The following is a 13,569-nucleotide window of genomic DNA, read 5'->3' as shown; positions in this document are numbered from 1 at the left end:
ACTTTAAAAAATATATTAAAAATAAATAAAACAAAAAAACTGTATGAATTATTTGGAGTTACCTCATTCTTGCTCCCCTCACCAGGACCCATTGGTACGTCCCTTCCAAATGCCTCACTACCTAAGTCGTTTTGGGCCAGCAGGGGGCATCTGTCTCTCCAAATAGTCCCAAGATGTCCACTGACTTCTTAGAACATCTCAGAGGATCAGGGTTCCTTCCACCTGGCCACCTCTGCAGAGTAGTGTCAGTATTCCACCCAGTCCAGGAAGAGCACTCTTCCTTAGAGACTCCTCTCATCTTCCCTGCCTGTGTGATAGGGGCCAGGTAGTTGGTTCACCCCTCTGAATCTCTCTTCTTCATCTATTCAGTGGTGACTGGCCCGTGGGCTACGATTCATACTCCCTTCCCACAGCCAAGACTAGGCAGAAGAATGCTGTCACTAAGCAGTGAGACAGATCCAGGTCTCAGGTCCCTCTCAGCCACAGAGCTCCATGACCTATCCGATCCAGGGGAAGACACTCATCCTGCTCAGCACTGGCCTCTGTGTCTGTGTACAGGATTTTGGGACCCACCTCTTCCGTGGGTAAATAAGATAATGATATAACGCGGGGCGCCTGGATGGCTCAGTCAGTTGAGTGTCCGACTCTTGATTTCGGCTCAGGTCATGGTCCCAGGGCTATGGGATCAAGCCCTGCGTTGGGCTCCGTGCTGAGCATGAAGCCTGCTTAAGATTCTCTCTCCTTCTACCCCTCTCCCCTGATTGAGCTTTCTCGTTCTCTCTAAAATTAAACACACACACACACACGCACACACGCACACAGGCTATGCTATGTGTGCATAAGATAATGACACGGGGTACCCACACGGCTCAGTAGGTTAAGAGTCCAACTCTTGATTTCAGCTCAGATCATGATCTCACAGTTTGTGAGTTCGAGCCCCGCCTTGGGGTCTGTGCTGACAGCTCGGAGCCTGGAGCCTGTTTCAGATTCTGTGTCTCCCTCTCACTCTGCTCCTCCTCCCCTTTCAAAAATAAATATAAAAAGTTTTAAAAAAAGAAAGAAAGAGAAAGAGAATGATATAATGCTTCCAGCATGGCACACTCAATAATTATTTTGGTCAACAAGAAAGCAAGGGAGAAAGGCTGGCTTCAAGAGCCCTCACCCATTTCTATGAAGCCTTTTCTCACTTCCTGAAGAGATGGCTTGCTGTCTCCTCTTCTCCTAGCTCACCTATCCAGCTGCTGAGTGGGCTTGGCTTCCCTTAGACCTGAGCCCTGCTGACACCCACCGGGCACAGGTGCCACCTCTAGAGTCTTGCCTCACTGTCTTTTTTTTTTTCTTGGTCTGGTCTCTCTTGGTTTCCGGCTGATTCTCCAGGACCGCCCCTTTAATTGATTTTGCTGGCATTCTGTACTTCTCCTTTGTAGTAACCACAGTGGTAATTAATTAATTACCTGTACAATTATGAGTTTAATATATGTCCCCCACCACTAGCCTATAAACTCCATGAGGATGAGACCTTTCCTGACTTCTTTCCTGCTGTATCTCCTGTGCTTGGCACTCAATAAATATCCATTGCATTAATAGATAATGGTTGGTTACCTGTTTTTGCATCTAGGTCTTTGTTCCTTGAGGTCAGGGGTTGTTTAACTGATCCATTTCCTCTGCACCCTGCAGAGAACCTGGTGCTAAATGATCAGTAATAAATATTTGCTGAGTGAGACAAAGAATGAATGAGTGGATGAATGAGTGAATGAATGAAGAGAATGAACCCCTATTTCTTCTCTTCTTTTACCTGCATCACACCTCACAACTGAGTCTCCCCATCTGCGTAAATAGTCTTTGGTCCTGACCAGCCCCTGTTTTGTAGCTTGGCTCCTCTCTGCCCTACTTCCTGCGTAGGACACAGCTACCTGGGCAAAAAGGGTAGCTGCTCTTCAAAAGAGGGTACACGAACACATACAGGACCACGTTTGGCCCAGTGCCTTTGCCTCCTAGTTTTCATCAAAGCTATTAACTGCAAAGTTTCATACTTACACTCATACATACTGTGGTAGGGCAGTGTTGGATTCTGGTTAAGAAAATGGGGGAGTGGGGGGTGCGTGGGTGGCTCAGTTGGTTGAGCATCTGACTTAGGCTCAAGTTGTAATCTTGCAGTTTGTGGGTTCCAGCCCTGCATTGGGCTCTGTGCTGACAGCTCAGTGCTGGGAGCTTGCTTCGGATTCTGGGTCTCTCTCTGTCTCTCTCTGTCTCTCTCTGTCTCTCTCTCTCTCTGCCCTCCCTGGCTCGAGCTCTGTCTGTCTCTCAAAAATAAATAAACATTAAAAAAAAAGAAAGAAAGAAAAAAAAGAAAATGGGGATATCTTTTTTTATTTTAAGTAAGCTCTATACCCAACATGGGGCTTGAACCCACAATCTGAGTGAGATCAAGAGTCCCATGCTCTACCAACTGAGTCAGCCAGGCACCCCAAGAATGGGGGAGTCTTTAGAGTTGCGTTAGTCACTAGACTCACAAATTTCCTCTTTTGACACATTGAAACATTCTTGAAATCAGAAGACACCTTACAATCAATGAGTATATTTAATCTGGTTGTGTTTTTGTTTTTGTCCCAAATGCAGATCAATAAATCCAGAGTATATCTCAGAATCAATAGCATTCTTAAGAGCTATGTCAAGGGGGACTGTTGTAACTCACATCGCTTTTTCTCAAAGGCATATGTCTGACTAAAGTCAGTACAGTGGAGACATCTGCAAAGATCTAGCCTGGTTTAAAAGGTGACTTTGTGCTCTAAGTGTTATAAACCAGGCATAAACCCGCTGGGCACGCCTTGGATTTCAATGAACTGAGCAAACCGCACGTGAAGAGCATTCACGCCACCACATGTGTTTAATGTCAAGCCAACATCCTGTCCATCAAACGCTAGACTAGAAACTTTGCTTGCTGTCGCTCAGAAGTCAGAGGGCTTTGCAGGAGGACTTTGATGACCAAGACTCTTTAAAAAGATACCTGGGGAGGCGGATCTTTTCCTCCCTAAGTAAATTTCCCTAGAGCAAATAGTTCCACTGACCTTAGACATGACTTCAGTGCTTTTCTGAGTTGAGAGCTATTTAAAAATAAAAGTCATGACATCTGATTGTTTGAAGGCCTCACTAACGATTTCAAATATGAGGATCTGACGAGGGGGTGTTTCTTTTTATCTCTTTTTTCCTTCTTGCTAGTCCTTTAGTCCTTTCCTCCTTACAACAGAATCAGAATAAAGGGGAGCCCTTTGGGAATAGAGTCCCTATTCTGTGGGTCTGTGGGATGGTCCCAGGCATTGTGGAGGGAGGAGAGTCCATCTTTCTTTTTCTCTTAATCAGCTTTAGTGAGGTCTAATGAGTTTTGGCCAATGTAGACATTTGTCAACTGCCACCCCGACCTTTGCTTTTTTGGCTCTTGCTGAGCAGGAGTAAGGTGCTGCCTCCTAGAGCCCGTGCGCATCCTCACCGTGCTCCTGCAAGCTGCAGAAATCAGTGGCTGAGGGAGTCCCAACAGGAGAGGTGAGATCACCGTGCTCAAAGCAGATCAGCTGGGCAGTGGAGGCAACTGAGGCCTAAGAAACCCTGGCGTGATATTATTGTCCTATATTTATTCATCCAACAAATAATTATTGAGGGCTAGCTGAGTGCCAAACATTGCTCTACATCCTGGGGATATCGTAGTGGATGGGGTGCGGGGTGGGGGAATCTCCACCTTTCAGGAATGGTCAGGGAAAGAGAGGCAAAACATATAGCCTGTTAGATGGGGAGAAGGGCTGTGGAAAAAGTGAACAGGGAAGGAAAAGGGGGAAAAGACACTACATCACGCAGTGAGAGAGTCTGATACTAGTTTGAAATTCTCACCCTCTATGTCAAACAAGAGGATGGTCCCACCTACAGTGTGAACAGGGGCCCATGGCACCATTCCCTGCCTTCCTGACCTTAATCTCCTTCCTCCCTGCTGATGTTGACCTGGGGTTTGCCTCAACCCTGTGTACCTACCCTGCTCTGATCAGTCCTCTTCATCTGGGCTCCTCCAGGATCTGCTCCTCACTAGCTCCTATGTCCCTTCTGTCCCCTGGTCTCAGCTCTGTCCATCCCTGGCCCTGAACTGGGTTGACTTTGTTTTCAGATTCAGTGCTTCTTTCATTGTATTTCCAAGATTGGTCCCATGGTAAAAAACAAAACTAAAACAAAAAAATAAAAAACATGAGACCCTGGGCAAGTTCATCAGACTTCTGAACCTCAGTTTTCTCATCTGTAAAATGGGGATGGTAATAGTAATTGCTCCAGATGGTTGTTATGAGAATCCCATGAGATAGGAGAGGCAAAATGGTTTTTAGAGCCTTGTGCTTGGTGGGTGCTGAATCAGTAGGAGCTGTTAACATATGAGGGACTGAACCAATGGCAGCAATGCAAGGGGCAACACAGTATGGAGGTGCACCCTAGCTTCTTCTCCCCACCCCTCCTCCAAATGTCCCCTCCCCTCCCCTCCACTGGACACTGTCATTCTCCTTTCATCATTGAAATGATCCCCTTTCATCATTGGAGCTTAGCTCCTGGAATCTTTGCCTCTGGCCACTTAAAGAGAAAAACTCTTCAACTCATCTGCTCCCTCCCTCCCTCCTACTCTCATCCCCCAACCCCCCAAAGAACAGTCTCTGTTCAAAGGCCTTGATGCCTTCCCTGTCAGTCAAGACTCAAGAAGATGGTGGTATCTTGGCCTTTTCTTCATTCCTAAAGACCTGGTTTGTAAGACATGATTTCTCTCCTCTCTGAAAATAAGTAGTCTTTCAGCAACCTTGGCATTCATTGCCAAACTAATCAGTGGGTTCAATTTGTCCAGGATAATCCTTTGCTCAGAGAGAATCTCAACATCTCTGCATTGGTTCCTTCTCCTGGTCAGAACCAAGGCACCTTTGCTATTTCCCAACATAGAAGCCAGGCTTAGCTGACAATTTACACTGCAACACTTCCTGTTCTTTTAAGTTTGTTTATTTTGAGATGGAGAGAGAGAGAGATAATCCCAAGCAGGCTCTACACTGTCAGTACAGAGCCTGACGTGGGGCTCAAACTCACGAACTGTGAGATCACGACCTGAGCCAAAATCAAGAGTCGGAGGCTTCAACAACTGAGCCACCCAGGTGTCCCAACACTTCTTATTTTTTAACCTGCCCCCGGGAACTCACAAGACACTCAGATAAGTGAGTAACCTTCTACCCATTCTCCTCTTCATTTAAGCTTCTTATTTCTTTCTCCTTGAGCTCCTTGAAGTTTCAACGAAGTTGGACGTGCTCATCTACTTTGGATTATTAGGCAGGCCTTTTAAGCCTGAAGTCTTATGAGGGGTGGTTCAGCTTCTGGTCATGCAATAAATTAAGGACTATGGTTAAAACTCACTGAGCGGGGTGCCTGGGTGGCTCAGTCGGTTGGGCGTCCGACTTCAGCTCAGGTCACGATCTCGCGGTCCGTGAGTTCGAGCCCCGCGTCGGGCTCTGGGCTGATGGCTCAGAGCCTGGAGCCTGTTTCCGATTCTGTGTCTCCCTCTCTCTCTGCCCCTCCCCCGTTCATGCTCTGTCTCTCTCTGTCCCCAAAATAAATAAACGTTAAAAAAAAAACAAAAAAAACTCACTGAGCAAAGTGAAGATCCGTAACCCCTCTGAGCTTGTCTCCTCATCGGTAAAATGGAGCTAACAAGTGTTCTGACTCCAGATGCTTGTCAGTAGTGGTATAATGAGACCGCAGTTGTAACACTCTTGCAAAGTGCCTCATGAGTATATGATAAACACACAAAAACTAGTAGCTCATATGTCCATATTGGGGTTTGTTAGGATGAATCTTCTTTTCCTGCTGAGGCTTCTCTAGTATGTCCAACGACCTGGGAGCTATCACACTGGGCTCCCGGGCATCTGCTACCTTGTCTGTCAGGCATAAGCAGCTGTCCTGCTCTCTTGCAATTCTTAGAAGTTACCAGCATTTCCTGTTGTCAGGGGCTTCCTGTGACTTGAGAGCAGGGACGATGTCTCGTTTCTCACTGTGGTTCCTGTGCCCAGCACCAAGCTGGGCACAAGGCAAGGGCTCAATAAATGTTTTAAAGCCAGGAACAAAAGAAGGACAAAAAGAGGTCGGGCTCCAGCTGGCTCCCACTAGGATGAGATGGCTCCGAACCAGGAAATACAGATTCACAGAGCCCTCCTGAGCGGGCAGCAGTCTAGCCGCCCTGCTGGAGGCGGACCGCCCCCTGCCACGCCAGCCCTCCTGAGTCCTCATTCCAACCTTCTCTTGGAACTGCTGCTCACCCTGCCTTTCCACAGAACTGAAAAACAGGCCACTTTAGCTCTAGCAAGTGAGCAACAGCAAGCAATACCCCAGGTGCCAAGAGTAGCATGTACCTGACGTTGTTCCCTCTCCCAGTGGGAGAGTCCATGGTCTCCTAAAACAATCTCTCTTCCGTCAACACATCAACGATCTTGTACCGATGATGTGTTCTAGAAACGTACTCATGGGACAGCCATTTGTTTCAATCAATTGTGCGGAGCTCTTAAGTTTTACTGCTGCTTCAGCTTCTAGGTGCCTCTCCTGGTTAAACTTCCTTGGCAGAAAGGCCCTTTTGAATTCTCAGACACACCCTAAAAAGACTGACCGTGGCCCTTTATGTTGAGAGACCTAGAAACTCAGGGGAAAGAGTTGGAGGTAAAAGTGTAAGCAGGGCCCTTTTTTGAAAGCTCAGCAGGGTTCAAGCCGTACTGTTGACCCAGGAATCTCTCCAAATACCCTCATTTCCCTTGTCTGCATCACATTCCTGTAGTTGGGAATGCTGTTTCTAGCAGATGAGAGTTATGTCTGACAATCTCACTCAAAACTGAAATGGCCTGCTGCAGAGTATGGTACGCTGATGCAGTCTGAGCTGACCTTTTTTTTTTTTTTTCAATAAAAAAAAATTTTTTTTAATGTCTATTTTTGAGAGAGAGATCCAGAATCTGAGCAGCGGAGGGACAGAGAGCGAGGGAGACACAGAATCCGAAGCAGGCTCCAGGCTCCGAGCTGGCAGCACAGAGCCGGAAGTGGGGCTCGAACTCAGGAGCTGCAAGATCATGACCTGAGCTGAAGTTGGACGCTGAACCGACTGAGCCACCCAGTCGCCCCTGTTTTTTTATTTCATTTTTTAAATGTTTGCTTATTTTTGAAAGAGAGAGAAAGAGAGCACGTGCACAAGTGGGGAGGTGGGGGGCAGAGAGAGAGAGGGAGACACAGAATCCAAAGTAGGTTCCAGGCTCTGAGCTGTCAGCACAGTGCCAACATGGGGCTCGAACCCACGAACAGTGAGATCATGACTGGAGCCGAAGTCAGAAGCTTAACTGTTTGAGCTACCCAGGCGCCCCTGTATGATCCCATTTGTATAAAGTCCAAAGACAGCCAAAACTAATGGTGCCACTACTAGTCAGGATAGGTTACTCCTGGAAAGAAGAATGAGGGGAATTTTGAGCCCCGGGTGTTTTGATCCGGGTACGGGCAACACGGATACATTCATTTTGTGAAAATTCATTGAGCTGTGCATTATGATTTGTGCTCTTTTATGCTTGATCATACTTCAGTTACACAAAAAAAGTGCATGTGGCCTGCAGGAAATCCTGAGGTCCAGGACTGAATCACACAATGATAATGCAAATATTTGTGTAAGTTTCTGTATGTTTAAACACATTCACAGAACTATGAAAAGACTAGCATGCCCAGCCTAGTTCGCTTATGTCCATAGGGATCATTAAAATCTACTAAGGGAAGATGTTCTTTTGCTAGCGCAGGAGAGGAACTTGTCCAGAGTCTCTTCCTTGATCACTGTCTGCACAAGTTCTATATCATGACCCCTAATGGGGGCCAGGGGTCAGTAGCTGCTAGAAAGTGCAGCTCTTGTCTGGAGAAAACATTTAACAGTTTCGCCTGGAGCTGACAGGGTCGTATCTGGGGAGAGGCTCCCAAGCAGAGATCCTGAGGCTGCCCGTGCACAGCACAGAATCTCCCCCCAAATACCCTCTGATCACAGGACAAGCTGCCTCCCAGGCATTCTATCGAATAGCAAGTTGACTTTGATCCTACTCAAGGCAGCGGGTGGTGGGGGGTGTTTCTTTGGGGTCGGCTTTCTGAAAGCAGTGGTTTGTGACTGTGATAAGATTACTCAAAGAACAAGGAAGACACTGTGTTTTTAAAGTTAGCCAAGCTAGGCATTTTTCTAAGTTCAAAAAGAAAATGCAGCTGAGTTATCATCAGCCTCCATTTGCAGAGGTTGGAGAGATCGGGAGGTGCAGAAGCAGCTTGGCTGTGGGTGTGACTGTTGTACGTGACCTGGTTTGAGACCAGCATTCGGTCCCTGATCCCAGGCACCAGGCAGTGACAGCTGCTTAGGGGCTGGTGGAGGTGTAGCAATGACTGTACATTGTGAGTCAGTACAATTCAGTCTTGAAGAATGGACTAACTTGAATGCGACATGGCTGACCTTCAATACCCAGTCATTTCTGAAACAGTTCTTGGCCTTGGGGTGGCTGGTTATAAAAACATCTGCATTTGCTGGCTGATTGGGTATACAAGAGGGAACACAGCCAATAATGGTACAGTGTCATACATTTTCAGCTCTCAACGAAACAAGACTTTGAGGTCTTTTTATTTTAGCGAGTATTTGGTCTCCCCATCTTGCAATTGTCCTACTCAAGCCTTCCTACAGACACAGGGGACGGTTCTGACTTCAACCGAACAAACATGTTGGGCACCAGGCCCCGTGCTGGAAGGGACACAGAAATGGAATGGATGCAGGCACAAGGTGTTGACACCTGCTGGTCCTCACAAAGCTTAGCAAGGTGCGTGCAAATGATGCCTGAGTGAGGGACACAACCTAAGCGTTATGGGGCCCTAAGGAAGGACAGAGGAAACTGAACTGGGCAGGACAGTGAAAGCTACTCAGAGGAGGTGGTGTTGGAAATGGCCCTTATTCTGGGCAGGAGAGGGAGCATTAGTGATGCCCTTGGTTGCAGGGAATTTGAGGGCAAGCTCAAAGAAAATGGGGTTTGGCTGGAAAGAATAGGTAGGATGGAGAAACAGTGGAAGCAAACCAGAAAGGAAGTCTAAGCCTACAGTTCGGAGAGTGGGGGCCTACTTTGGTGGGATTTAGGGCCTTGGGAACAGCTTGGGGACACAACAAAAGAGTGAGGCTGACAGGTGTGGGTAGGATACAGAGCAGGGAGACTAGACTGGTGCAATAACGTAGGTGAGAGATAATGAGGACAGGGGTGGTGACAGCTTCCTTTTAATCATCAAAGAATTGGATTTCATTGACTGTGTGTGGGGTTAGGGTTCTTGAGATTCCTCTCATGACCTTCGTGTAGAGAAGAGGGTGAGTGCTACCCATTCTTGAAGACATTTCTCAATTACATTAAAGGTGTTTGGCTGGCATGCAGGCCTGGAGAGTACATGACCAGTGCCGGTGGCCAAAACCCCGTGGAAGAAAACCAAGTGTAGAAGGAGCCTCCACAGTTCTTGTTCTGATGGCCCTATCTAGGTTAACAACAGTCCTCCATTAGGCTACTAGTACAGCTTGCCCCATTCCATTACTGACACTGAACTTGGCTTACCTAGCATGTGATGGTTCCTCCCTCCAGGCCTATCATCTGTCACTCAGCCCATGTAGGGAACGCAGCACAAACAACACGTCCTAGGTCATTTCTCATTCCATTGGGTTAATCTCTGTGACAGCTCTGATCATTGCCTACGAAATCAAATCCACACTCCTTAGCCTGGGATCAGAGGCCCTCCATGACCTTGGGCACCAACATGGTGTAATCGCTACGATCTTGGGCTCCAGAGTCAGGTGACCTAGTCTAGAATTCTGGCTGGGCTGCTTACTTAACCACTCTGAGCCTCGGTTTTCCCTTACCTTGCAATCTGGGTTACAGTAAAGATCTAAAGAGATATCATATGTGAAGACTGTAGCACAGAGCCCGGCATACAGTAAATGAGTAGTATTACCATAGTAAGAACTTGGCTGCCCAAGCTACCTTTCCTACTGTATTTCCACGGTTCCTTTCATACTTCCTCATCTCTGTGCTCTTCTTCATACTTTTCTCTCGGGGGGGGGGGGGGGGGGTTGGGAGGGGTTGGCCTCCTCTTCACTCCAAACCACAGTTTGGTTGGTCAGAATTCCACCCATCTCTGCTCAGAGGATGCCAGCATGAGGAAGGCTTCCTGCGTACCCCTAGTCATTCTGTCCCTGTGTGAGTCTGGGCTTCTTTTTTTTTTAAATGTTTATTTTTTAGACAAAGAGAGAGAGAGAGAGTGCCTGTGAGCAGGGGAGGGAGGGAGGGAGGGAGGGAGGGAGGGAGAGAGAGAGAGTGAGAGAGAGAGAGAATCACTGGCAGCACAGAGCCCAAGGTAGGGCTCAGGTTCATGAACTGTGTGAGATCATGACCTGAGCCAAACTTGGATACTTAACCAACTGAGAGCCACCCAAGCACCCCACGTGCTACTTCTCCAAGGCAACTTCTTAGCCTTAGAGAGGTACCAGTCTTACCTGCCTCCAGAATGGGAACTCCAGAAGAAATTTTGTTTTATTTATTGCTATATCCCCAGCAGTTAGAATAGCACATAATAGTAGCCTCTTAACTTTTTTTTGAAAGCATGATTCTTGTCTACTAGATAGTGTACTCTTTGAGGACCTGTTACTGATTTATTCTATAGCTTCTATATTGCCCTTGTGAATTCAATGGGATGAACTATGGTGGACAAATTATGATCAAAGGATTCTGCTCAAGAAAGGGGAATTAAAAAATGCTGGGAGGCAGAAATGAGTTGGTGATGGGGAAGTTTTTCTCCATTTCACCCTTGAGATGACTGTGATGAGTTAACTCAAAACCCAGAAAAGCAGGTGAGACTGAGGGAAGCTATACAGCTATCACAGGAAATGGCTGTCACTTGGGTTTGGGCCTGTAGATGAATTAAGTTCGGTGGCTTACACCACACCCAAGAGTGACCCGGTTACCACCCACTATCAGGTTTGTTTGAGAAATGTTGTCTTGAAGTTGATGATTCATATTATTTTCAGGTGGATTCATAAGGTTGAGTCAATTATGTGACACAGACAGCAAAGGACCTATTCTGAAATGTCCATTTTTTTTTTTTGTCTCCTGGAGTGCTTTTCACAACCTCTGGAGACCAGAGAATCAGCTTCTGAAGGCCCAGCCTCGGGCCAACACAGATGGTCCATAAATATTTGGTAAATAAATACCAAATGAGTGAATGAATGAACCAAAGAATAGATTGGAAGGATACAAAGCTCCTTTTGTGGTCTTCCACATTTGCACTGGTACCTTTCAACTATGCTTTTTAAAGAATAAATACAGATGCATTGAAGCGTTATGGAAGTCATACTAGTGTTCTGAGATTTTGAATTTTTCTTTATCAACTATTTGTGGGGGTGGGGTGGGGGGGAGGTTTCTGCAAAATTTTCTGATATTCAGAAATGACTCTTCTACTTGAAAAGATTAGGGGTGCCTGGGTGGCTCGGGCGGTTAAGCGTTTGACTTTGGCTCAGGTCATAATCTCGTGGTTTGTGAGTTCAAACCCCATGTCAGGCTCAGTGCTGACAGCTCAGCGCCTGGAGCTTGCTTCAGATTCTGTGTCTCCCTCTCTCTGCCCCTGCCCAGCTCATGCTCTGTATGTCTCTCTCTCAAAAATAAACATTTAAAAATTAAAAAAAAAAAAGAAAGAAAAGAAAAAGAAAAGATTAGAGGCATTTGGCCTAAGACGCTTTTGAAACCACTTCCAACAGAACTGTTTGACACCTTCTCGGGAGAGCTCCTTGTGAGAGTCACAAGCTCACTGCTGCCCTTTCTACTTTCAGATGGCCAAGAGAGTCTCCTGCCATGCTCTCTCGGAGCCAGTCACACAAAACAAATAGTCTTTATTGCATATACTCCCCCCAGTTGTCTAGCCCAGATTGTGTTTCCTGATTACAACATTCTACTGTTACTTAAAGCTCAGGTCGGCACAATCACAATTTGACTGTTGTCCAAAAGCAACTTTTTTTTTTTTTAAGGAGGCTCCACACCCAGCATGGATCCCAATATGTGGCTTGAACTCACAACACTGAGATCAAGACCTGAGCTGAGATCAAGAGTTGGACGCTTAACTGTCTAAGCCACCCTTTTAGGGTGCCCCTAAAAGCAATTTTGGTCCTTAATCAATTGCCATAAATTTTACTATTAGATGAAGCACCAAATAACAAGTAACATGTGTTTTAACTATGCCAAAATCTCATTGAAAATATGCCCTCTTCTAAAATACATTTCTCTGCAGAAATTAAGAACAACAACAACAAAAATTAGTCCCTTTTCTTCACCATAGGGCTGATATATTTCACAGGGAGTGGGACAATTCAGCTTATTCTGCTTCCAAAGCAAGTTGTCAACTGTAAGTTACTCTACTAACCATTTGGTTTGAGCCGGACACTGACTTTTCTCCACCAGAAATCACTGTTTGATAAATCTCAACACCCTCTTCTGCCTGACCTGGCTTACATAAACCAGTGTCCAGCACCATAGCTAAGTGCCTTCCCCGATAAAAAATCTTTCCTTTGGGTTAAGCAAGAGGACCTATACTTATCTCAGAATTCTCAGCCAACAGGCAATTTCTGTGACATTTGGGTGACATTCTGTTGGAAGAGGTCACTTCAGGACTGTTGGGTGCCTATACTTCTTGAGAGAGGTCTCTGACAAAGCAAAAAGTCCATGGCTGTAACGTGGATAAAGACTGACCAGCAAATCTGCATCTATTATTATTTTTTAAATTCAGCAGTATTTCTTGACTGTGCCAGGAACAGGATGGTGCCAGAAACATCCACTCAGAGATAATTAAAACATAGTTCCTTTTTCTGAGGAGCCCATTGTCTAGCAGGGGACGTGAGTATGTGTAAAGAATGGATGGTACATAGGAGATTACAATACAGGGACAACGCTTCAGCAGGACTAAGTTCAAAATGACATGGAATCACTGAGTGGTGTGAATAATTTCCAGGGGTGCTCGGGGAAGATACCACAGAGATTATTTTTGCAGAGCCTCGAACACGCAAAAGGAGTTTTCCAGGAGGACAAAGGTTAGCGAGTTGTGGATGACAAGGAGAAGATGAGTATTCAAGGACAAAGAGAAGGCAAGGACAAAGACAAGCCTACGGAGAGCAGCCAGAGCCCAAGTGGGGATTGGCAGGTAAGAATGGACAAGTAGGCTACTGTCAGACTGGAGCCTTGGATGTCAAGCTAAGATCCCCATCAGATGGATCATGGAGGGTGACAGGATTAGGTCTGCTTAGGGAGGAAGAAGCCTTGGGGCAGTCAAATGGGAGGAGAATATGTCAGGAGTGGAGATCATTGTGAGGGAGTGGCTGTCCCAGAGGCTGATGGGAACAGGGTGGGCCAACCTGGGGCCCAGAGACCCAGAGATAAGCAGGTGCTACTTGTGCTGAAACCCAAAATCTCCTGGAGATTAACACCAGGGCGGTGGTCAGGGGGCCCA

General features: G+C 46.4%; 1 protein-coding gene across 1 annotated transcript in view; it reads right to left on the bottom strand.

The window, feature by feature from the left end:
• ZBTB34 (zinc finger and BTB domain containing 34) overlaps positions 1-13,569 on the bottom strand; it is a 42,104-nt gene that overhangs the window by 25,242 nt on the left and 3,293 nt on the right. The gene's annotated exons all lie outside the window — the stretch shown is intronic.

Source organism: Panthera onca, chromosome D4 (assembly GCF_046562875.1).
Source record: "Panthera onca isolate mPanOnc1 chromosome D4, mPanOnc1 haplotype 2, whole genome shotgun sequence".
Taxonomy (NCBI): Eukaryota; Metazoa; Chordata; class Mammalia; order Carnivora; family Felidae; genus Panthera; species Panthera onca.
The sequence above is the reverse complement of the archived record's forward strand: the minus strand, read 5'-3'. Positions and strand labels throughout refer to the sequence as shown.